This window comes from Rhipicephalus sanguineus, chromosome 6 (genome assembly GCF_013339695.2).
Source record: "Rhipicephalus sanguineus isolate Rsan-2018 chromosome 6, BIME_Rsan_1.4, whole genome shotgun sequence".
NCBI classification, from domain to species: domain Eukaryota; kingdom Metazoa; phylum Arthropoda; class Arachnida; order Ixodida; family Ixodidae; genus Rhipicephalus; species Rhipicephalus sanguineus.
In genome coordinates this window covers 137,148,191-137,174,485 of record NC_051181.1, presented here as the reverse complement: position 1 = coordinate 137,174,485, position 26,295 = coordinate 137,148,191, and positions in this window count along the sequence as shown.

Sequence of the window (26,295 nt, the reverse complement as noted above, 5' to 3'; positions counted from 1 at the left end):
TAGTTCTTTGTCATTACCAAAGCGTGAACTTTACAAATGGCATTTGAGCAGGACAAAGGGTGGCTAACGAGGGCGTGATTCACAATTTAACTATCTCGACTATTTTAATTATTACCTGGTGTTAGTTTGCATTGTGTATGCAAATGTACCCGTTTTCATTGTCGCACGTGTACTCGCTTGTATATATATATATATATATATATATATATATATATATATATATATATATATATATATATATATATATATATATATATACAGAAAGAGAGAGAAAGAGACCACTCGAGACGGGGCGCTTTGCCCACTGACTTTTATTTCATGTGCGCCTGCGTTGATAATTATGAGAACTGACGCTTCTTGTCTTATTAAAGATGCTTTAGCTAGGCCATCCCAGACGAACTGCCCGTTGAAAACCTCTGAACGCTCTGAAAACCTCTGGGCTCTTTCGTATCGTGTCTCTTTTTTCTGCATCTTTTGGTGGTTGTATCCTGCCGTACATTTACAGAATGAACCAACTAGCCAGCAAAAAAGTACTCCGAACTACCGCCTATTTCACTACGTAGGGCATACCGAAAGCGCACAAACGTTCGCGCAGTCGCTTTCTTGAGTTTGGTAATTTCCATCTGTTCAAACGAAAATGTGTACTCTTAGGGATGGCCTGCCACGACAGTGTAATTGATTGGTTTTGTTATTCTGTGATGTATTGGGTCTTGGTTGAAACGTGCCTTTTCGCAGGAAAAATAGATCGAACTTTCCGAAACCGACGTCAGTGAAACAAACAGGTAATCCGTTGTAGATTGAAGCCAGAAACGGGGAAAAAGAGAGGAAAACAAAATATCAGGATAACTGAGTCAATGACCTGTGATCTTAGCTAGCCTTCTCCTTTGAGTGCTCGCGCGCACTCGGTCTGACCTCCTGTCCTTCACTTCAACTCAAGCGCGGGCATCGTCTATACTCTGGCCATTCATACCGCGGCCACTCGATCAAGCACCTTTCTGGCAGCACGTCACAGCCTCTCCCGGAGAGCGCCAGGGCACAACTCGAGAAAAGCGAGCTATGATGCACGAGAAGAACTTTACGCCCAGTCTTCAATTTCTTTAAGCTGCTTCGCGCGATTCACTCACAAGTTAAACAAGACAACAGCTTCTGTGTTTGCTACATTAAATAGCGGCTTCACAAAAATGGAAGCTTGCGATCGAGTTCATGCATCAGAAAGAAACGTTCGACATTTGATGAAAAATTCCTTGTGCTCCGGGTTCCGATCTCGGTATCGCAGAGAGAGAGAGAGAGAGAGAGAGAGAGAGAGAGAGAGAGAGAGAGAGAGAGAGAGAGAGAGAGAGAGAGAGAGACCGAGAGAAATGCTTTATTGAAATGCTGGAGATGTTAGCCTGGCTCTTCGCCTGACATGCTACTCCAGGTGCCGGGTGATGGTTATGATATCATCATCAGCCTGTCTACGCCCACTGCAGGGCAAAGGCCTCTCCCATGTTCCGCCAATCAACCCGGTCCTGTGCTTTCTGCTGCCACGTTATACCTACAAACTTCTTAATCTCGGGCGTACGGCAGGGAGACACGATCTCTCCAATTAATGCTATTCACCGCGTGTTTACAGGAGGTTTTCAGGGCCCTAGATTGGGAAGAATTAGGAATAAGAGTTAATGGAGAGTACCTCAGTAACCTGCGATTCGCTGATGAGATTGCATTAATGGGTTATGATATATAAACTGATAAACACACACACACACACACACACACACACACACACACACACACACACACACACACACACACACACACACACACACACACACACACACACACACACACACACTCACACACACACACACACACACACACGCACACACACACACACACACACACACACACACACACACACACACACACACACACACACACACACACACACACACACACACACACACACACACACACACACACACACACACACACACACACACACACACACACACACACACACACACACACACATGTACCAAATAAACTAGCAAGGAGGTTGGCAGTTAGCAGTACAACTAATCAGTCAGCAACTTGAGGCACTGAAACGTTGGCCTAGACCTGTGAATTATGTGGAAATTTTAAGCGCGAACGTGAATTTGCCAAAATAAACAACGTTTCTATCCGCAAATAAAGTCAGGCAGAAGTCTAAGGTTTCCCTTTTCACTTGTGACAAATTTTCTGCAGCCGTCACACCTGTTTTGGTTTCCCATCGAAGTAATCATGGATTGTTGTTTGCCTAGCCTTCGAATGGCGTTGGTTTGCACGAAATGTATGGGAGTGTAAGTATCTCTGCTTAAGTGGTCACACAAAAAATGCCAACGTGTAAACACGCGAAGCCGAAGGTCTATTGACGTATAACGTTACCATAGGAGGTGACGGCGATAAAAATCTGCGCACTTTAAGAGGAAAGACGCTTAATACGGCCGTTAAGGTATGTTTAGACGCTTGCTGGGTTAAGCTTATTAATGTGCATTATTACAGATGACAGTGTCGTGCCTTCATAGTGTCATCATTCATTTCTTCAACTTCATAATACTATTATTTAATTTGTTCCCGCTAACCTAGCGCTACATTTTAGCCCCAGAAACAATCTTTCCGTGAAACATTTGATCGAATGGGAAGGCGCTGGCTATCGCATAAACCAGCTCGAACTGTGGACAGATGCTGAGCCTACATGTTAAATTAAGCATACGTGCTTCCACTCAAATCCCATTTCACTTAAATTAAGACCACGTGCTCAATTTAAGTGGAATAGCGCACACTTAGACAGGAACGGAGCAAGCAAGACTACAGAACTCCGCCCCTGTCTAAGTGTGCGCCATTCCACTTACTTTGTGCACCAACAAGCGCAAGCTGTTCTTTGTGCTCAATTTCTGTTATTGATGCGAGAGGTTTGCTTGTTTTACCGTCAATTTCGTAGCGATCGAGCTCCAACTCTGGGCTACCAGAAAGCGCTCCAACGCGCCTTTTCTGCATCTTGACCTTCCGCAAGGCAGACGCGTAACAAATTCGCTTGTCTTACCGGTTTACGCGTAACATGCGTTCCACTTACAGGCGACGGCGTTAGATAGAGGCACGGCGATGTCACCCTCGACACTGGTGACCAGCTATTTCGTTTAGGCCTCGCCACCTTAAGCAGGTTGAAAGGAGGGAAACGGAGAGGTAGGGGAGGAGGGAAAAGCGCGAGTATAGGTGGGATGCAAGAGCGATGGAACGCTAGAGGAAGCGTGCTAGCGCCACACTCGTGCGCCTAAAGCGCCGACCGGCAATCTGGGGTCGATCTGTTTTCGTTAGCGTTCGCGCGAGGCGAACCTCACGCTGGCCGCCAGGGCTCAGCGCGCCGCGACGACCGCTGGTGGACCATTGAAAAGTTTGCGTACGGTGCCCCATCGTTAATCTTCAGCGCCAAGAAGAGCTCCCCGGGCCGGCACCATCCGTGACACGAAGGCACCAACAGCAACGGCGAAACTGCACGATCAATCAGTGTTTAGCGAGGAAAATTTTCTTTGGAACCGAATTTGGTTGCATTTAAACGTTGGAAACCTTATTGGAGGAGATGGACGATTGCGGGACGTATTTTTATGGGTGCTGCCTCGGTTGACCCGTTCATCTTATATGTACACGTCGCCGAGTCAGAAGGCGAAGATCAGTTAGCGTTCACGGCACGACGCGTTACAAATATTCTGGAAAAACAAAGTCATTTCGGATGTCGTTGCTTGAAATCTTGAAGCGCATGGTACGTTTCACTTTTCGCATGTAGGTCGATGCTTCCGAATATGTTAGTGTGTGAAGACAAACGTGACGACAATAATGTGAAGACAAACGAATGTCTGAAGTAATAATAACAGGGGGTTTCACGTCCCAAAACCACGATATGATTATGAGAGACACCGTAGTGGAGGGCTTCGGAAGTTTAGACCGCCTGGGGTTCTTTAAGGTGCACTGAAATCTAAGTACACGGTCCTCTAGCGTTTCGCCTATACCGAAATGCGACCGCCACGGCCGGCATTCGAGCTCGCGACCTCTGCGTCGTATGGCTAAAATAGATTTTACTTACCACTTTAGCGCAGTTTCTTCTCAGAAATACGTCAAACGCACTACTGAATTAATGCTACACCGCATTAATAGCGTTAGACGGCTTAGTTAGGACAGCGACGCTGCCGGCATAACAAATCACTCACTCACTCACTCACTCACTCACTCACTCACTCACTCACTCACTCACTCACTCACTCACTCACTCACTCACTCACTCACTCACTCACTCACTCACTCACTCACTCACTCACTCACTCACTCACTCACTCACTAACGGACCGACCGACCGACCAAATCAATCAATCAATCAATCAATCAATCAATCAATCAATCAATCAATCAATCAATCAATCAATCAATCAATCAATCAATCAATCAATCAATCAATCAATCAATCAATCAATCAATCAATCAATCAATCACGTGGAAACCTGCTTAATCACTACGTCGTAGAACACTTCTTTACGACAACCCAAACAAGGATTTGCAGCGAAGGCGGATGTGTATTTCCAGCATAGATCTCTCGCTACGCTCCCTCCCCCTTGTTCCAAAATAAGGAACCAATAAAAACACATTCGCACACTTAAGCGAAAAACAACAGACGCCTTGCGATAGCAAACAACCCAACGCCGTTATTTGAGGTACCTGTTGGCGTCAGAGGGAAATAACCAACTGTCCGACGCGAGCATTTTCTGAGCACAGTTTGTTTGAGAACAAGAAACTATCAAACCATTCAACAACATTTATCTTCCCCTTTCTTTCTTTCTTTCTTTCTTTCTTTCTTTCTTTCTTTCTTTCTTTCTTTCTTTCTTTCTTTCTTTCTTTCTTTCTTTCTTTCTTTCTTTCTTTCTTTCTTTCTTTCTTTCTTTCTTTCTTTCTTTCTTTCTTTCTTTCTTTCTTTCTTTCTTTCTTTCTTTCTTTCTTTCTTACGCGTGTTTGGCAGCAGTGCGTGCTGTAATGACCAGGCCAGTCCAATATCAACTCCGTTCGCAGCATCGTCAGCGGGTAACGAGCACCACGTGCCCCTCCAAACAGGGCGCAGCAGTGCTGCGCCTTTGTTTGTTTGTACATTTGCTTTCCGAAATCCCGTGTCCTTACGTTCGCAGTATAGTCCGGACTCCGTGCCTCGCTTGCTGTCGGCAAAAGCCCGGGCACGACCGGTTTATGCTCCTTTGAAAGCTGGCACGTTCCGGCCATCGTGCGCGAGGGCGCAGCATTTGCCGATCGCCTCTTTTTCCCTCCGCTCTTCCTCCATCACATAATCCACCCTCGCCTCGCCGCGTCGATGCTTGTTTGTTTTTATTCGACGGTGGTGGCGCTGACCGCCGCGTTGGGCTGGAAATGCGTTGCCGGAGGTGGGACATCGAATACGTGCGCTTTGTGCAAATCGGTTCCCACTTTGTACTGCCGTTTTTTCCAGCGCTACCTTTTGTTTTCCCCATGCGCTTAGGTACGTGTTTGGCTCTTTGCTTTGTTCTCAATCTTCGCCGAATTCCATTTCATAATGTTTTGGGTGTTGTTTTTTGTGCCACTACGTGTTTTTTTTTTGTGTCTCTGTCATTAAAGCGAAAAGTGTACAATCACTGCATACTGCCAGTTCTAAAATATGGGACTGAAACATGGAAAATAACAAAGCAACTAGGGAAAAAGTTGAGGACCCCGCAGCGTGCAATAGAACGAAAAATGATAGGAGCGACATCAAGGTATCGGAGGACGGCAGAACGGGCAAGTGAACAGACAGGGGTATCAGACATTCTAGTTGACATCAAGCGAAAGAAATGGACCTGGGTTGGCCAGGTAATGCGTAGGACGTACAGACAACCAGCGGACGGATTGGAGATCAAGAAAGCCGGCTGAGGAATTAAGTTTCGAAAATAAATGTTTTGGTATACTGATTCAATAAATAAATGTTTATCCATCATCATCAAAATATCACGGCACCATGAGAACAAAATCTTAGGAGCCATGGAAACCTAAGCACGGGTCGCGTTAAACCTTGCCGGACGTTCAATAAAGTTGTATCCATTCATCCAAGGCTCTTGCTGCCTCTTCTATCCCGTACGATCTTTGACTTCTTACCGATAGCATCTCTTAATTTTAGACGTTTGAAGACTTCGAACAAGCATCGCATTTTCTATGCTTTTCGATTTGTATTCGAATCGAGTATTCGTTTTTCTAAATTATTTGACATCCGTTTGTGTCACAGTATAGCAAATCAGTCCGGAAGGTTTAAGAAATCGCTGCAGTGCTTTCGTTGCTTTTTGTAGCTGTGATGAGAAAGGCTGTAGACTACCAAGATTTTGTTCATGGTGAAAGCTTTTCCGCTCAGCTGATCTTAGAGCTGTCAGTCTGAGAGTTTCATCCTTCGTGAAAAAGTACCAGTGGTTGGGCGAATGAGAGATTACAATCTTTAATGAAATCCCCGGAGATGTTAGCTTGGATTATTGCCCGGCTTTCTATTGCAGGTGTAGGGGATGATTATGAAAAATATACGATGATCACATAAGCAAACACCTTAGATTGAAGCTGCACGTTTACCTTTAATTTATTGTGTGGATACATTTTTCCACAATAATGACGTCACACGACTTCTGGCAATCTAGATGTCTGTATTACGTGTTTATTAAGTGCCGTATGTCCTGCGCTTATCATTATCATCGCAACCATCAGGGACAGCATGGTAGGCGTACTGCCAGGCAGACTTATCTTGAAGATGCTTTTTAATGCACTAGAAACACGGACAAAGCAAGACAAGACAGCAGGACCTGCGCGTGTCCGGCCTTATTGCCTTCTTTCATCCGTGTTTCTAGCGCAGTAAAAACTTTTTTTTTTTTCAAAATAAACTTCCGGTAACTATCCCAACTTAGCGCTCTCCTACAGCAAACTTATCTAGTTAAAAAAAAAAAAGAAGGAAAAAACATCCCTCCTTCTTCTGAGACTACCGAAAGACTTCGAAAGTGTGGCCTGTTACTGAGGGGTCCCCAGCAAAACAATGAACGTTTTAGTTCACGAAACAGGACTTTATTACGAAGAAGTCTAAGCAGCCATTTCATCTGTGCGTAATTATTTTGACTGAACTGCTGGAGTGATGCGATGGGGAACGCTGCATGAAACCTGGCGGTGCGAAGACGGGACTAACCGGAGTGCAGAGCGATACAAGCGGGCAGGTTAAATTTTGGCCCTCCGCACCGCTCTTCGTCACACCTCCCCAATCTATACCTTCTTTACGCTCGAACGGAAAGTGCTGGAAGATGCAAGGGCAAAGGTCGAGGCGTCGAAGCATTCCTGCGCGTATGGAGGTGAGGCTTGCTACGTGTTGCAAGCAAGGCATGCGTGTTGTTCGGGATCCGTGGTAGCGACGTGTCGACGCGCACGCAGCACTTCGGAACGATCCGGCTAAGCTTACCATGCAGTGTTCTCGGAGAGCGAGTTTACGCGTGCCAACCACTCGGGCGAACAGACGCGATGCGCTGCTAGCCGAGAGTTTCAGGCGAACGCAGAGGAATTGCGGATCAATAACGTCGATGCTTTCAGGGCACGTATCGCTCTTCCAGAAAAGTATGCTTCCATGCTCTCGCGCTTCCCGTGAAGCCCTGCCCCCCCTCCAATCCCCTTCGCACTGTGAAAGGTGTCTACACTAGCGCATGCTTGTCTCCAATTGCATTCAATTCGATTTGTGGTCGCATTGTGCCTGATGCTTGCTCTGGTTAACTTACTTTATCATGTTTAAACCTGCGCGCTGTATCAACGCGTATAGATTAATGCACGTGCTGTGACGTCACGCTGGAGGGGCCCGGTGGTAGCTAATCAGAGTGTACGATTGGGCATTCATGATCCTGGTATAGATTATTTTACGAATGAATTCTGTGCTGCCATATTGTGCTGTTAACCTTGCCGTTTTGTATCTTTAACAACTGAATGAAGAGTGCTACAATGGACATATACGCACGAAAACGACTGGGTTGGTGCATTCGACGTTCCATGACCTTACTAATTAACGTCGCGATATACAAAAACAAGAAAACATTCGTTTAATAGCCCAAGGTGGGGGCGCCGATGTGTATTACGTTAAATCGTCTGAAAGCTGGCGCGCTGCGCATATCGATTAACACGCGTGTTGTGACCTCACGCTGGAGGGCCTTGGTGATAACCACCCATCTGAGCTTATTGCCTGCATGACTGACGGAGCCCGTAATATACAATATCGTGTGTGTGACGCTATTCTGCCATGATTTACACTCAAAACGATCGAGTACGACAGCATCCGCACGGATTTCGTTGACGTTCCTTGAGTAATAAGCAACAAAAACGCTCGCTAGCTACAGCAGCGATGAAGAACCTAAGCAAAATCATTTGATCACTTTTTCTTTCTTCTAGAAATGATTCATTGGCAAGCACCACGTGGACACAAAACGTGTGTGTGTGTGGGGGGGGGGGGGGTGGAAGCCGATGAGAACGCGTACAGTGCTCATCGCGCTACTTTCGATTTCAAGAAACATGCGCGCTTATAGCGGTTGCCGGGCATCCTATGATTTGGTGAAATGAATTAATGTCGATGTGAATGTTCGTATTTATTGTCACTCACAAGCTCACGAAAAAAAAAAAAAAACGCTCGCAGGGTCCCTTATGCATTCGCCTGTAACAACGCGAAGGCAAAAGCCATCTTCTTCTTTTTCTTTTCAGTCGATGTATTGATGTTTGACTTTTACTTCACGAATGTTTTCTTTTGCGATTTTAGCACTGAAACCTATACTTTAGGTGAACCCAACAACTGCTTCAGAGAAAGCAGTTTAATACTTCGCATTAATAAAAGAGCCAGCGAACACATACTTTTGGGGCGTGTTGGTTCAAGCGTCGTGGCGATGCGTTAGCGGCGCATGCTTTCGTGCTATAGCCTCCAGTAATTCGTCTTCCAAGGAGAGCTGGCTTATTCGTGAGTGAGCGTGCGCAAATACCTCGGTGCTCAAACTGTTCCGTGTCGGTGGATCGATGATGGGAGGGTAGGTGCAGGTAGCGAGGGGTAACGGCTGGCCACGTTCGATAATAATTAATTTGCCCGACGGGTGGGCGTTTGAGGGTGATTAGCCCTCATTAACGCCTGTCTCCCATCCCCCGTTTGTCGAAGCGCCGTCAGCTGCCGTCCGCACTCCCTTCTCACAGACGTTCCACCTCTTCGCGGTTTCTACTTAGCTTCGACCTCACCTTGGCTTCGACTTGCGGTTTTGGTTTTCTTGTGTGACGAAGTGCCAGGGGGGTAAACGTTTCCCAGTCGCATGCTTTGACAATGAATGATTAATGGAGGTTAGCGGCTCCGGGGCGAGATGCGGTCAAACAGATTCTTTGACAAGCGAACGCCAGAAAAACATATTCAGTCACAATGGCTGTACCACGAGGATTAGCTGCTCCTGTTTCCAACCTCTATATATTTCTTGGCGAATATTTCTTGTTCAAAGTCGGAACACCTTTTGGCTTGTTCAGTACGGAAAACGATTATCATTCAAGTTTGGATAGAAAAAATGCACAGAGAATCGACGTCATGCTGGAGTGCAACATAATTAACGAGTTCGTGCTGTAAAAGACAGGACCCAAATGGTGCGGCTGCTCACGAGTCAGATTGAAGAAAGAGAGAGAGCACACACAAAACTTCACAGCCAGCAGTCAAGCCCTGTGCGGTATGTGGCATCACTATTGGTCTGTAACCTCATGTGTGAGTCGGTTGTCTCCAAAAAAAAAAAAAAAAAGCGCAGCTTCCACCACTGGCGCAAGGCCGGAACCATCAGCGGAGCTAGTGTTCGGCCTAGCTAAGTTTTGCTAGTATTGCCAAGCTTTCGCTGAGAGGCTAAGGTTTTTCTAGCAGTACTAAGTATGCCTAGACTTGGCTAGACTCGGCTAGACATGTCACGTGACTACCTAATGCGTGATGTTGTGAATTTAGTCACGTGACTAGCTGTTACGAGAAGGAAACACGATAAAAAACAGACAGGAACCGCAGGGTCCTCTGGCGAGACCAGGTGCAGATGCGAACTTATTAGCGGGAGACCTTTGCTGCATATAAAGGGGCGTACAAATGTAGAAACCGAACTGTCTTTTTTTAGAAAGTCTGTGCGAAAGGACAGCGAAAATTATCGAGCTTATTGTACACTCTTAGAAAAAAGGTTGGCGTATTCACTAGCTAAATACATGTCACAAAAAACACTAACCTCTCATTAAGGGAAGGAAGTAAAATGGAGGTTAGTGAAATTCGCTGCCTGGCTAGTAAGTGAATAGAGCTAACTCCAATAGTTAGTCCGTGACTAAATTGTAAGTAACCACACTACCAACCTAGCAACCGTACGAACTCTACTGGACTACAATGAGCCAACTAGAGGTTTACGCCTATTTTGTTTATATGTGCGTATGCTTTGCCAAATCAAGTTGATTCTATTGCAGAAGCATACATAAGGTAAATTGAAAAAGGAAACCCGTAATGACACTGTTTGTTGCACCCCTAATTTCTTTATTTAATTAATTACAATGGGAAGCAAGCATCACAGAAACGTACATTGAGGCATGAACGTGCCATAAGCGAGAGCGCACACACACACACACACACACACACACACACACACACACACACACACACACACACACACACACACACACACACACACACACACACACACACACACACACACACACACACACACACACGCACGCACGCACACACACACACACACACACACACACACACACACACACACACACACAATATCAAGGCTTCTACGCACGCGCCACCTACTCTAACAGCAGCTTTACGGCTATTTATGTGTCTACTTTAGAAAAGAACACACTGTACCGGTTAGCAGCCATAGCATCCAGAGAAATTATCGTTGATTTTTTACCCAGTATCTTGTATCCCACTGTTTGCACATATGTGGGCCATCACGTAGCACGACACTGTTATTTCAATATTTCAACGTAATCTAATATTGTCCAAATTTTGCATAAGACAATCACATTTACGGCATAATGTACTACGGTATCTACGAAGCATCTGACAACATAGGTATTTTAGTAGTTACCTAACTAAAGACACCAAGAAAGGCTCCCTGGTTAGTAATGGCGAAATTTACCAGCTTTACTAACTGCTGGCTAGTAAAGGGATGTCACGAAGGTAGTAAAATACGCTTGAAGTTAGTAAATGCCTGTACTATCTGTTTGTCAACTTTTTTTCTAAGAATATATCTGTGTCAAAGGTTTGTTGTATCTTAGGCGAGTGGTACGGTCATAACACATGGCTAATTTAACAACATCGGCCCTGAAATGTACCCCTTTTAGTGGGAAAGGACGGTGGCCCCCTAGAAGTCCATCCCTGAATTTGCATTCTTCCCTTAGATCCCCTACCATGTACTACCGCCGTGCGCTGGTGGCTTTCACCGCACTAGATGACACAGCGCGAGGCTGCGCTCTAGCGACGCACGTGTAGACCTTCTGAAAAGCACGGCAACGTCCTCGAGATCAACCTAGGCTTCCTTTGACACCGGCGGTGAGTTGACCCTCGAGGATCGAGTACTGTAGAAATGCCACAAACCAGGGTTCCCTCTGACCGTCTCCCATTCATTGCCAAATGTTATCTAGTCTTGACACTAATACTGGTGAGAAAAAGTGGCATAGGAAGACAATATATACTTCCCAATATCAATTAACTAAGGGCCTATTTCACATAGCAAGCAAGTATGCTATGCGTAGGTTTCTTGTTTTTTGTGTGCATTTTCCTTTTAACAGCGGCGCTGTTATAAGCTCGGAGTAAGGCCGGTGTCGTAGATAAAAATTGCGCAGCTTGCACTAGTGGCGCAAGGCTGGAACCATCAGCGGAGATAGTGTTCGACCTAGCTAAGTTTTGCTAGTATTGCCAAGCTTTTGCTGAGAGGTTAAGCTTTTGCTAGTAGTACTAAGTATGCCTGGACTTGGCTGAACATGTCACGTGACTACCTGGTACGTGATGTTGTAATTTTAGTCACGTGACTAGGTGTTACGTAGTTTATGGCGGGGAAATGTCACGTGACTAGCTATTACGCGATGTTGCGTGATTTTAGTCGCGTGACAAAATGTTGCGTGATTTTCGGGGCAAAGCACTTGAGGGTGCCGGCTTGTCGGCGTGTCATGTCGTCGTCATGGTACATCATAAACGGGTATAAGCCACAAAAATTGGGTAAATCCCACTACTCGCCACCGGTCCATACTATGCATATTATGAGTTAAAGGGTCGTCGTTACTGCCTAAAACATTATGTTTGGCTTAGCAGCGGTGTCAGAATCCCCGACGAAGTTTGCCAAGGCGCTCAAGTTTCTTGTCTAAAACCAGAGACACAAACGTGGATGTCTATGGTAAAGTCACCTATTTGAAACGCCATTTCTTGAAACATCTGAAAATTGATGGTGCTTTACTCGCCACCGGTCCACTAAAAATGAAGAAGGGAACAGTAAGCCCAACATATGGCCGACGACGTTAGTGGATGCCCTTCCCTACATGCCATAGGAAACGTCCCGCGAACTGCATACTACACATAATAGCGAAATCGGCATTCGTTTGCCGGCAGGAGGCCGACGTATCTGATCCAGAAGCCCAGCAGACTTTCTCGAATGTACGGTGACGGATGAAGTCGTGCGCTCTCCGCAAGAGGAAGCTGCCAGTCGGGAGCGTCAACAGGAATTGGCGCGTGAACGAGAACGATGACGTCATTCTGATCCACAAGCCCGCGCAAAAGCTGCCGAAGCCAAGCGCAAGCGGAGGGCAAAAGTTCCAGAGCTTCGAGTGAGAGAAGCCGAGGGAGCGCTTTGCATCGGGAACCTTAGTTTAAAAACGAGGCAAAACGAAGCGAAGGAAAACGCTTCGCTGTTTCATCAGCCTTCGCGCCGTTAAGTCAGTGAAGCTGGACAAATTTTTTTCGATATGTTATCCGCTCACTTGCAAGCCACGTTGGACGATTTACCTGTATCACACCATAGTCGATTTCCAAAAAAGCTTTTGTCATGTCACTTATATATATACCGAGAATGTTACTTGAGTATTACTTAGAGTACTTAGCTCGGGAACTGAACTCAAAGACTCTTATTTTTATTTCCCTGTCGTATGTGTTCATTCACTCTTTGTCCTCACTCACTCAAGCGCACGCCTCACCATTCTCCCTTTGGCGACCCGAGACTGTCACATCACGTACCGCACGCACACGCTCACGCACGCTCGCAAGCCAAGCGAAAAGCGTCGGCCGCCGACACCACGATATCCACAGGTTGTCCTGCCCCCTGTCGGCCACTAATTGGCGCCCTGTCAGAGGCGAGGCGAGGTCGATATGGCCTGCGGTCGTCGAGAGGACTCCGAATCGCCGGGCGTGAAGACGGACGGAACCGCCCCGTTTGCACTTTCTGTCCTCTCGTTTCTTTCTCTGCTGCCAGTCCGGTCTTCTGCGTTTTGCTTTCTTTCCTCGAAACCAGACTCGAGACCTTCCCTTCCATTTGCCGGGTTCTGCTTGTCCTCGTCTCGCCTGAGCTCGTCTCACACCTTTCTCTCTGTCCAAGGATCGAGGCTGTTCTCTTTCTTCATCTTCTTCTTCTTCTTAGTGCATCCACTGATCCCTCGGAGAAAGAACCTTCGGGAGCAATTTGCTCCTAACCCCTTCTCGGTGCCGCTCCTCCGTCTCCGCTGGCTTTCGATTTAACGCGAGTGTCGTGGGCCGAAGGCCCGACTTCGTCCGCGGTGCCAGCGAACAATGCGATCGATGCTGGCCGTGTACTTAGAGGACAGGCTGATGATCTGTGATAGCTATTGGTATTTTTTTTTTGTCAGACTTGAGGAAACACATTAGGGCGAAGCATTCTATATGAAGTATTAACTGCGACTTCGGAAGTAGTATTTAGATTCACCCGGAAAACGCAATCTAAGCGGCTTAAGTTCGACTAGGGAAGTAAGTTAGGAGGTAAACACGGTCATGTAAAACTATATATGGTCAACGCTAAATATAAATTAAGATTAATTAATTTTGAAAGTAGAGTTTACTAGGCGGCAATTACGGATTTGGAGAGAGGCCCCCCCGGAAGCATAGGACCAGAAATGTCCAATGTTGCCGAACTGTTGTCTAATGATAGCTAGTGTTGGTTAACTGTCTCCCAAACTTCGCTAGTATGGACTAGCGCTGGATACTGTTTGATAGAGTTGGCAGTGGACGTTTATTTATTTACATTTATGTCATAATTACCTATTACACTACAGTTAAAAGGCTACATATAATATCCCCTACACCTTCCTTAGCTTCATTGTGTGTTGATTTTATTAGGCTATATCGAACAAAGAAAACGAGCCCTTCACCCATTTCCTTATTTGGCTTAGAAAGGAAGAATTCGTAGATTCGTATAAAAAATTTACAGTTTCACCGCAAGGGCGAAGCAATGAATGCGATAGCAAAAAAAGGCGGCCCGTGATGGACGCACTGCTACGCTGCAGAAACATCCACCCCCCGGCAGCAACTACCGCGTGAGCAGACAGTAGAAGGGCAAGGTTCTCCCTGCTAAATATTAGAAGAAGCGAGCGAGCTTGAAAACGAGGAACCCAGCCTTCAACAGACACGTACACAAGAAGAGAAGAAAGACTACCACGCACGCTGGGACTAACAACAGTTTAATGCAAAACATCTACTAGAAAAGGAAACCCCAAAAACGCGCATGCGCCCTCAAGATATCTTAGGTGGGAGGGAAAAAAAAAGGGGGGGGGGTGAACATTCGACAATCGACGAAGCACACTCATAACGCTGATGTGCTTGAAAAACCTTGCAGATAAAACGCTGCTTGTGGCACCTTCTACTTACGTTTGTCTAAAAACGACACCTCTTTTTGTGATAGCGAGAGGGAAGGTGCGCTTACGCAACGAGCCTGACCGTGTTTTTTCATTTGATAAGCCTCAATTATTTGCTGGCCAACGACTGGCCGACGACTTTTAAGTGCGCCCGTTGCGCTCCTCGCGCCATCTCGCTGGTAATGAAGAAACGCTTATAAGGCTTATAAGCGCATGCCGTCTCAGAGTCCTGCCAACTGTAAAGGGTGTGTATATAACGCTCGCCGTTAGCTGCCTGAAGAATCTGCGCTTTGGGACGTAGTGGTTAGCGCCACGCGCTGCGGAGTGAGAGGTCGCTGGTTCGATTCTTTCCGCGCTTCGGATACATTTTTCTGAATCATTTTTCGTTGGGACTTATATATATATATATATATATATATATATATATATATATATATATATATATATATATATATATATATATATATGACGGCTGCGGCAAAAACCAGCCGAGACTGTTCATATAATTGCTATCGCAATAATAAGAACACAGAGGACAGATTAATTTTTCGCTCTCAAATTCAAGGTATGTTAATGTAAGGTAATTGAAAAGCTGGTTGTGTACACTCAGAGCTCAGTAAAATGCCAACAATGCTCTATTTTGAAAGCGCAGTGGACGGGTGATGACCGCACGCTTGATCCAATCTCTCCCGAAGTCATGGGTCAGAGAAACGCCGGCTTCAGTGACCGTTTGTACTATTGTGTGCGTGCAGCGCTCGTCTTCTCTCACTTTTTCTGGTTATGGTCCCAATTTCCTTATCCCTTGCGCAGAGTAGAAAAACGGACGCACGTCTGTTACTTTCTATCACTATCTTTCTATCTCTCTCCTGGAGCAGGCGTCCGCGTAACGCTTGCCTTAAGGGTTTCCTAAAAACGCTCCAGCCCGCGGACATTCCTACGAACTGCACGTTCGGGGTAAACATCTCTTGTTCTCGTTTCGCTTGGACAGGTTTTAATATTCGTACGTTCTTCTACCGTTACCGTGCGCGCCCCGATTAAATCTATCGAAATTACTTCCGGTTAGGGAAAGGGGTGGGGGGAACACATGCGCGCAAACACGGACATCCGCTTCGACGATGTCTCTTAATATTGTCCGGCAGCGCGGTTTGCTTTCGGTATAGTCGCAGAACAACGGAGAAGTGGTGTGCAAAGACAACACAATGCGTGCACGGAGGACGTAAGCAATCGGAATGCAGCCAATAAAAAGCGCGAACGTCGGATAGTCCCTTGTGCATTTCCATAAGACAACTCGAAGGCGAAAACCATCTCTTTATTTTCCTTCTCAGTCGATTGTGTTGATCCCCTCCGAAAGCTTTTCACCCAACGTGCTTTTGCACTGCCTCCAGGATCGGAAACATTGGAAGCTATCTGCACCTCGTTATGCAGTGCCTCCGCGATCGGTTCACCTTCGGCCAAACGGCGATGTATGTCGTCAGGTCGTGTGACGTCAAAGTGGCGTCATGATTACGACGCGAATTCTGGCGACCTGTGACATAACGATGACGTCATATGGTAACGTCATCAAATGGTAACGATGATATTCTGCATCATTCGTGTCGACGCCGGCATTCACTTTTCGCGTTTAATAAGGCTTCTAAGGCTTTCGTCTTAATAACAAGACACAGCTAGCCAGCTACAAGAGCAGATAGATAGATAGATAGATAGATAGATAGATAGATAGATAGATAGATAGATAGATAGATAGATAGATAGATAGATAGATAGATAGATAGATAGATAGATAGATAGATAGATAGATAGATAGATAGATAGATAGATAGATAGATAGATAGAATGGTGCTGGGTCACAACTACTGAAGCGGATCAGACGCGGTTTGAAAAGTCGCGTGATGAGGACCCCGTCATTCGCTTTATTTTTCATTGTTTCAGTTCATAGTACTCCCTCACACACACCCGCACACACGCTCATACACACACAAACTATGCACTTCTCTGTATACTTACATGTTGCACAGAATAAAAGGCCACGCATCGATCTTTCTTGCCAGCTCGGTTCACGCGGATACGTCCGCATACCGCATGCTCCCTTTTATTTTTCCGATCATCGTATGTTTTTTTTATTTTTGTAGCGCAGTACAAACGTTACCCATCCACGAGCTCACCGTGCGTGCCAGCGCCACCTGACATCGAAACGATTGATCTTCCAGCGCGTGGATCCGCCTTCGATCTGCGACATAAAATGCGCATTCCTTTCCCTCCTCTCTTCCCTCTCTTTTAGTCGACTTTCTTTTTTATTTTTTGTTATTCGGGTCACTATCGTCGGGACGTACATACAGCACTCGAGTTCTTCGATCTCTCCCGTATGCCGGGATCACGTTTGGTGCGCTGCGTACTTCCCGCCTGCCTGACTCCCCCCTTTTTATTCTTGAGGTGCGGTTGCGGTTTGCGTTCGTTTTCCCAAAGTTTTAGGCGTTTCCTTCCTTCCTTCCTTCAAGTATGTCGACTGTGAGCTCATTTTTTTTTGCTTTTCCACTGAGAAGTGTCGCATATCAGCTAAGGGGCACCGCGCCAGGCGCTGCTACTCGGAGGCTGAACTTCTCCGAAGACGACGACGACCCGCCCGCGTGTTATTTTAACCCACACGGGCGTTCTCGACTGCAGCGCGCCGAGTTTGATATTTTTCTTCCTCGTGCTCTCTTCGAGAGTTCGCCCAATTTTTCCGCGACTCTTCCTTCCTTGAGCCTCAATTCGTTGAGATTAAGGCGTCAATAAGTACGCGGGGAGAAAAACTTTTCGAAGAAATTCGAACCACTCCGCAACGGTGCAATTCCTGGAAAGGATTGTGCAGTAATAATGGTATCGCGGGTTTTTCGTACCGAAACCGAGATATGATCATGAGGCACGCCCTTGTGGATGGCTCTTGATAATTTCCACCGTCTGGGGTTCTTTAACCTGCACCGATAGCGTACTGTACACGGGCTTCTAGCATTTAGCCTTCATCGAAATGCGACCGCGGTGGCCGGAATCGAACCCACGACCTTCTGGTCAGCAGCCGAGCACCGTAACCACTGTACCGCCGAAGCGGACAGAGAAATTTTAGTGTTGTTGCTTGAATACAGATTCATTTTGTCTTTCAGCGTTTAGAAAAGTGGGATTGCTTCGAAATCCGCAAGAACGTGTTAAGTTCCTTCGTTTCATATTTTCAATTGATTGTTTTACGTGTATTTTTTACGTTATACCTTGCCCCTTCTACTTGGGCCGCATGGCATGCAGTATGATGGAAATAAATTAAAAAGCAACAATTACGACGTTAAGACAAATTTATTTACTACGCATCGTCCCATGATAGCTGCTCGTAGTTTCATCTTTGCAACTTTAATAGGAAACTCTATTTGGTGGCGCCGTCTCACCCCTTTCGTCGGAAATCATGGCGTCCCTTCCTTACTTCCCATATCCGAGGCTGTTCCGGCTACAGCATACAGGATCCGCCAACGCTCAACGTAACGCAAGTCGAAATTCTAATAAAACCAATCCTAAAACTCGGAATTCGGGCGGCGTTTCTAAATCTGGATTTTGGCGACTTCGACGTCGTCCTTACGGCGCGGGCACGGAGTATATTCAAATCTTGTCATTAGTCACTAGTTCAACTCGCTGCAGCTTCCCGCATTTCCGCGACAGCTTGCCGACGCTAGGCGACACCTCTTATGGCTGGCTTCATACTACGTAGGACACAGCGCTGGCCTGCGAAAGCACCTCGACATGAAATGGAAATAAAGTCCTCCTCGTGAAGCTGTCGCTGCCTGGCTCGACCCAGGCTCGAAGGGAACTAATTAGACCAGCTTTGGATAGCGCTGGTCCCAGCTGGTGGCGTGATCCGGTGTGTGAAGTCCGTACCAACCCAAGTACGTAGCGCTGGTCGGTTGCTACCGCATGCGTTCACAGAGAGTGCATTTGATCACGCAGTGGCCAATGGGACGAGGTGCGCTATTTGCCGACAGTCTGAATGAGCGCTGCTTCCTTTCCGTGACAGCATACTACTGGAATGCAGTCCGCGTTATCCTCTTTCCAGCCACGTGTTGCGTGTTGGAGTCAGGCCATTGAAGTCCTTACATGTGACGTAAACTATAGGTGAGCTGGGGTGGACTGATGACCATAGGTCGGAAAACTCGCTCATGAGTCGACTCACTCAGAATCACTCGGACTCAGATCGCGTCGTGAGTCTGAGTGAGCCCGGAAGAGTAATATTTTAGTGAGTTTGAGTCCGAGTGAGTCCGACTGAAAAATATTTGAGTGAATCTGATTACGAGTGAGTTCGGTTCAGGAAAATATTGGTGAGTCTGAGCCCGAGTGAGCCCTAAGCGCAAAATATATTGTGTGAATCTGAGTGAGCTCCACCTTTTATTGCCTAACTATAGTATTATCAACTCAATTTCAGTTTTACTACCAGCTTTATATCGGCTTACGTTTATACTAAAGTCTATTTATGCATATCTCAACGCACTAGCGTTCATGCGCCCCCTCAGTATTTATTGATTAGAGGAGTGGGTTAGGGGGGGAGGGTGCCGTGGCCCTTCCCTGCAAACTCTTTCACGGGGAGTTCTTGATAAATATATCTCGTATCGGTCGTCTATTTCATAAAATTGTCCTTACTTGATTGAAACCACTGAAAACTCGTATTTGGAGGCACAAGATCCAAAGACGTGTCGTAGAGCAAGGGGCGATAATGGGTTAAGAAGCATGGAGACCATGGTTGAAAAACCCAATTTCACGCAAACGGACTCGTCAGTCGACTCACTCAGGCTCACTTAGACTCAAGTGAAGCCGTGAGTCTGAGTCTGAGTGAGTCCGACTGAGTTACAGTTGGTGAGTTTGAGTCCGGTTGAGAAAAAGTTTAATGAGTGTGAGTCCGAGTGAGTCCGGTTGAGGAAAATTTTGGAGAGACTGAGTCCGAGTGAGCCCTCATTGCAAATGATATTTCTTGAGTGAGTCTGAGTGAGCTGCAATTTCTTTTTGACGACCTATGCTGATGACTGAAGCATGGAATGAAACATGGGATGAAACACGGGATACGTGGGACGATTGACTGAAAAATGCTTTTATGTGCGCTTCGTTACAATGAGAGCCTTTCTACTCACCGAATGCGGGACTGTATATATGTATATATATTCTTTCTCAATTTTTTTATTTACTTTTAGAAATTTAATATCCTAACAACCAAGTGGAAAGACGTAGCCGTCGCCAAGAGAAATGGCGACAACTGCTTAATATATTTTTATTTAAAAAAAGAGAGATAGGCCTTTGCCCTGCAGTGGGCGTGGTCAGGCTGATGATGATGATTGGGATGCGCTTCGTTTTAGTGTTGTCGGCTTTCTTCGCCCTACACAAAAGCGAAACTGTTTCTTTTCTTTTAAGTACGTCGAAAATATAAAGAAAAAAAAAGCCTAGACGCGAACAACGTTCAAATCAGTGCACAAGCTCAGTTCTGAAGTGTTCAAAATGAACGGCTGCCAACTTCTACGAGAGGCGGTAGGTTATTACACTCATACAGTTATTGCGCTTATAGTAGCTTCAATTTCATAGAAATATTCGTAGAATTATAGGTAATTATGCAGTAGTACTTTGTGATTAAGATTCTTACTAAGTCTCAGTTGGGCGTTTCAGTCTAAGAAAATGAAATTGAACCCACGAATTGTAGAGAAGTGAAGAAGTAAAGCCTTTCAACCCCATCCGCAAGACAGATGACGGTTCCAAGTGCTACGTTTTTAAAACCAGTTTGCTGGTCGCTTACTGAGAGTTTCTTCATTGGAATAAAACTGCATCGGTAACATTTTTATCGGGAACAGCCAGAGTAGCTTCTCAAAATTTAGCGAAGAATGATGGCAAAGGAGAAATGTTTTTATTAATAAATCACTCCGTATCTTGCTGTGAATTCGCACCAAAAAAGAAAAACCACTCTCTTACGGCCTAGAAAGTTTGGTGAACGTCAGTAACTTCGTTCCTCTGGTAAACAAAAAAGTAATGATGCAGAAAAACAGTGACGTTTTAAAATAAATCGTATAATTTCACAATGAAGGCTGAAGTTAGACGTTAGATTCGTGAAAGCGGGAATATTCTGTCCAGAAGAAACAACAAACCTTCAGTAAATTATACGCAAACATAGCATGCTGTTTTCCCTCTCTGAATAAAGTCTCTCAGAGGAGCAAACCGTTTGCAACATGAATCATTTACTGTGCAAACTAGAGAACAGATGATTAATGGATGCGAGGAGTGCTAAATGAGCTTTGAACATGAATAGAACAGCGAAGAAATATGAAGCGTTACACTATAAAATAAATTTAAAAAACTTCGCTGATTGCTGGTTTTTCAAAAAGTAACGCAGTCCCTTATGAATTTGCCTAAGACGACTCGAAGGCGAAAGCCACCTTCTTTTTTTTTTTCTCAGTAAATTGTATTGAAGACCCCCTCCCCCTCCCCCTGAATCCCCTCCCCCCCCCCCTGAAAGCTTTCTGCACCTCGCGTGGTTTTGCGGTGCTTACGAGGTCGGCCCTCGTTTTACCAAGTGAGGATGTCCCGCGATGACGCCATACCGAAGTTATGATGACGTCACGAATTTTGGCGACATGTGACGTCGTACTGACGTCATAGGGTGACGCCATCGCGTGATGATTTCTCGCATCCCTCGCGCTTAATAATGTTTGGTCGGAGTCAAAGATGACTTCTCTTTGTCAGGGCAGCAGCAGCTTCTCCAGTTGCTGTCCTAAAAAAGAGTCTTGTCGAAACTTTGAAAAAAGTGAAAAAAAAAAAGTCTTGCCGAAACGTTGGCTTCAGCGACGTTCCCTGTTCAACGATTTCTCATCGTTTCACTGTGGCGTGTCACATATTTATTTATTTGTTTATTCACTTATTAATTTAATTGCTTCTAGCCTTTGTACCAGGGCATAAGTGGGAGTGGGCATACATAACTTTCGCTAACGAAACAATTATAGCATGCAGAATAGCATAGCGATAGGGACCAAACGAATTATTACTGAACTCAGAGAAACACTGCTTCCCTGCAATCAAATGCATCATTACGAAATCAAAGCGATCATACAAAAACAACAAATAGTATAACAAAATCAGAGTTACGAGAGAAAAATCACTGAACACAACATAACAATGCTGCGTTATTCACAAACAAATGCATCCTTATTGATCTAATGTCATGGTTATTCGCATTCGGCGGGGTGCCGCCTTTTGTCCCAACTTAATGCTTTTGCGTTTTGGACACTGTAGAGACGTTCGTTTTATACTCTCCTGACCGTATCTCAGGGCTATTTGTTAAGCTATTGGGTAAAGGAACGCATCTATATTGCTGTCGACTATGACGCCGCCATTTTCTTCCGCGATTCCTCTGTCAAGAAGGTAAAATTGATAACCAGATGTTCCTGCTGTTCGATTGTTACAAGCTCATGACAGCGTAAACCAATGTTTAAAATGAGATAATTATGTCTTACTCTTTCAGGGCTTGCTGTCATCTCTCTTCGTTTTTTCACATCCTATCAAGAAATTTCAAATGCCGATGACAACGTCTGTTCAGATTGCCGTTAAGCGCATATAGGCGCACGAATTTATGGACGCACGCACAGGCTGCAGTGCTATTACACTATGTTTTATCTGTAAATATTCAGGGCATACATATGTACGTGGAGGCAAAGGAGATGCCGAATGAATTGTAAGGCCCGCACGTGCGAATAACTCGTTAGGGCGAGCGATGGGGGTTTCGAGTTCGGCCGCCGCTGCGAGCCACATTATTTCCCGCGACCATTGTAGGCTTGAAGGCCACTTACGAAATTGTTTCGGAAGATTGGCTTGGCTGCTTGCGAAGCTCATTGTATTCGCGTGCCTTGTGCGAAGCGCTGCTCGCTGATGATTGGAACTCTGGCAGCTCGGTTCGCTTCAGGAAATGACGGAGCCTGCATGCCCGCGGTGCTTCGGAAACGCTGGAATGAGCTTGTAAAACCTGCACAATGCAAGCAGGAGCACTGCGTCGTCATGCCTAATTATTTAGCATCTTGAGTAGGCTTTCATTAGTGGAGTGTGAGCTATAGCTGCGGTATAGACGCGGCTCCTTCTTGTTGCCAGGAATAAACATTCTTGTATTCAAGAGAAGTAACATCAATCAATCAATCAATCAATCAATCAATCAATCAATCAATCAATCAATCAATCAATCAATCAATCAATCAATCAATCAATCAATCAATCAATCAATCAATCAATCAATCAATCAATCAATCAATCAACTAGCTTTATTCAGTCAACCAATCCAGGGCTAAAGCTCATTATTCAGGAAAATTTGTAACACTGCAAAGTTGAGGACAAGACAAAGACTGGGACTGCACAGACGAAGCGCACGTCTGTGTCCCAGTCCCAGTCATTGCCTTGTCCTCAAATTTCATCATCGTCATCAGCCTGTCTACGCCCACTGCAGGGCAAAGGCCTCTCCCCTGTTCCGTCAACCAACCCGGTCCTGTGCTTTCTGCCGCCACGTTATACCTACAAACTTCTTAATCTCATCTACCCACCTAATTTTCTGTCTCCCCCTCACGCGTTTGCCATCTCTTAGAATCCAGTCAGTTATCCTTAATGACCACCGGTTATCCTGCCGACGTGCTACGTGCCCGGCCCATATCTATTTCTTCTTCTTGATTTCAACTATGATATCCTTAACCCCCGTTTGTTCCCTGACCCACTCTGCTCTCTTCCTGTCTCTTAAGGTTACACCTATCATTTTCCTTTCCATCGCTCGCTGCGTCGTCCTCAATTTAAGTTGAACCCTCTTTGTAAGTCTCCAGGTTTCTGCTCCGTAGGTAAGTACCGGTAAGGTGCAGCTGTTATATACCTTCCTCTTGAGAGATAGTGGTAGACTACTATTTATGATTTGATAATGCTTGCCGAATGAGCCCCATCCCATCCTTATTCTTCTAGTTATTTCACTCTCATGGTTCGGCTCCGCGGTTACTACCTGTCCTAAGTAGACGTACTCCTTTACAACTTCCAGTGTCTCGCCACCTATCGCAAACTTGCAAAAGTCCTCAAATTCGCAGTGTTACAAATTTTCTTACAGCACGTTCCAACTAGCCCCCACACAAGCTCTTCTCATTACTCAAGCTCGGCGCTCAATGCATTCTGTAACCGAATTCAAGCTCTCACAGGTGCCTGGTAATTTTCATTGAGTAGTTTAAAAATGGGTCTTTACGACGTACACTCTCGTACACGTGCTCACAATCAGTACGTACGCATGCGCGCGCAGGCGGCAATTTTCAGCTAAGAGATTTGTCGCAATTCATTGTAGGAGTGCGTGTGAACTAGAAGCGCTTTATGTCCAAATTAGTTCCGTGTAACATACATGTTGACCGAAGCGACATTACCGGCACGACAAAGGAAGGCCCACCAGCGTGCGAATGGGAGCGCTTTGTCCGAAAGCCTTTTGTCGATCCAGTAGCGCGTCTCGGTCAACATATTCGGGAATGCAAATATAGTCTGCGAGTTTGCTCTCGTTAGGCGAATTGCCTCGGTCAGGTATCTAAACTTACTCGGGAAAGTTTTCGCACGACGCAACAGATGCACAAAGAACGGGTCGCAATAGCTGCGGCAGACAAGGTGGGCCCTTACAGCTTGCAAGGAGACAGCGAGCGGAGTGGGATTTCTGTCCAACGGCTGTCGACACCCACGTAAAAACTGAGACCTTACCGTAAATCGCGCCTGCACTGTTGCGGCATCAGCGCCCAACGAGGCGGATGAAATTTATAGCTGTTAATTTTGAACCCACGCAAGACGCTTTCTAGCCGCTTAAATTTCTTGCCGCACTTGTTGCCGAGGTGGTTGCCGAGCACGTTAACAACGTGATTAGGCAGACGTAAGAGCCACGCACACTTTCGTAATAAATTGATTCTATACTCTATTCGAAAGTTTGCTATTATTTCTTTTTGAGCATCGCGTATAGTAAGATAAGCGCCGTTGGAATCTCAAACATTGTTGTCGACAGGAAACGTCATTTTGTTGTTTTGCCAGGAGGGCAGTAAACGACGGCTGTAGGAGACGAGATAAAAAAAAAGTTAGTACAAACTTACGACACTAATGGTCGTTTGGAGGGCGTTGCTATTTACTACGACCAAACTGGACGTGCGCTGTGTCTGTGTTTTCACTACAGCGAAGCGCACTTAGCGAAGCTTCGTAGAGCGGAGCGTTAGGGCCCGATATAACGCGGGAATTGTGCAGTGTGTGTGTGCAGTGTGTATGTGCATCTGTGTGCCGTGTGGGACGCACGCACACACGCACGCATACACGCGCACACACACACACAAGCATACACGCGCACACACACACACACACACACACACACACACACACACACACACACACACACACACACACACACACACACACACACACACACACACACACACACACACACATTCTCTCTCTCTCTAGTGACACGAACTGACCAGTCGAGTCTAAAAGATGGCTGCGTCGCCATATGGTTCGGCCGCCGCACATGTACGATGACTGTCGGCCCTTCACTGTAGCGCAGTTGTTAAAGTGATGGCCACCGTCACTGTAGTGAGTGCCTAATATTCGAAACATACATTTAGCCAGTTACATGTGAAAGGGCCGTGTTTCCGTGCCCCACGAAGCCCAGCACCAAAACTTGCGGTCGCCGTCACGTGCTGGAGACACGCGACCTGACGTCACGTATGACGCCATACCGCCGCCGTATAATGTGAGTGAAAGGAAACACTCTGTCTGGCATTGCATAAATAGGCAGTTTTAGAATAGGGTACGCAGAGATAGCGTTCGTCGGACACAATATGCTATCTTCGTAACTTTACCCAAGAGGATAGCGTATGACGCATGCGCAGTGGTCGCAAACGCTAAAGCAAAGCTTTGAGTACGCTATTTTATAACTGCCTAGTAACGCTATTTAGTATTTTCCCAGTATCAGTGGCTGGCCCATGGCACCGGGGGTGGGGGGGGGGGGGGCGCAGATATGTATGCCGTGCCGCTTCGCGGTTATCACTACTTTACCATCATCACCACTATACCAGAACCAGAGCCGACAGCGACGTGCCGCGCTACGAATGACGTCACCCATGACGTTGCTTCTCAAGTCACGTGACTCTCCCGCGTGTAACGGTGCGCTTTTTTCTTTTTTAAAAAATGTTTTTTTTTTCAGGGCACACCCGCCACGGTGGTCTAGTGGTTATGGTGCTCGGAAGCGGACCCGGAGGTCGCGGAATCGAATCCCGTCCGCGGCAACCGCATTTAGATGGAGGCGAAATGCTAGAGGACCGTGTATTTAGATTTAGGTGAACGTTAAAGTACACCATATGGTCAAAACTTCCGGAG